Source organism: Aptenodytes forsteri, unplaced genomic scaffold (assembly GCF_000699145.1).
Source record: "Aptenodytes forsteri isolate BGI_AS27 unplaced genomic scaffold, ASM69914v1 Scaffold223, whole genome shotgun sequence".
In the NCBI taxonomy this organism is placed as follows: domain Eukaryota; kingdom Metazoa; phylum Chordata; class Aves; order Sphenisciformes; family Spheniscidae; genus Aptenodytes; species Aptenodytes forsteri.
Window position 1 is genome coordinate 603,627 of NW_008794742.1, and position 501 is coordinate 604,127.

The following is a 501-nucleotide window of genomic DNA, read 5'->3' on the forward strand; positions in this document are numbered from 1 at the left end:
TGCCCCCGCCCCTCTGCCGCCAGGCGCCGGCGAGTCTGCGCCGCAAAGGTCGCTGGGAGTTGTGTCCTCCCGCGGCGCCCTTCGCCCTCCCCGACCACGCTCCGCCCTGCCTGGGCGGCCCCTTGCCCCAGGGCCGCCGAGCCGTTTGGGGGGTGCTCCTTCTTCCGCCGTGAACCCTCTGTCGTTGCTTGTGTGCGAGGAGGGATGGGCGGAGAAAGGGCTCGGCACGGCTCCTCACAGAACTACAGCTCCCGGCGTGCATTGCGCCCCATGCATCTCAATGGGGGGGGCTTGGGGGGAAGATGGCAGCTGCTAAACTGAGGCGGAGAGGTGGCTGAGGTGAGTCTGGGGCAGCCAGGAGGAGGTCCCTTTCCTTGCCTTCACCTTCGCAGCCATCTTCTTTTCCCGTTCTTCCGCTCCCTTCCCCGCTTTAAGCGTTTGGGAGCGAGGAGGCCGCGCCAGATGGGCGGGCGCTGAGGAGAGGCGGCGGGAGGCTCGGGC

The 501-nt window shown here is 68.7% G+C and overlaps 1 protein-coding gene across 1 annotated transcript in view; it reads left to right on the forward strand.

Annotated features, from left to right (window-relative positions):
- The first annotated feature begins 287 nt into the window (after nucleotides 1-287).
- EFR3A (EFR3 homolog A) overlaps nucleotides 288-501 on the forward strand; it is a 90,370-nt gene continuing 90,156 nt past the window's right edge. Inside the window, exon 1 of the mRNA XM_009273969.2 lies at nucleotides 288-339. The gene's annotated coding sequence lies outside the window, so the exon portion shown is untranslated. The remainder of the gene's footprint in view (nucleotides 340-501) is intronic.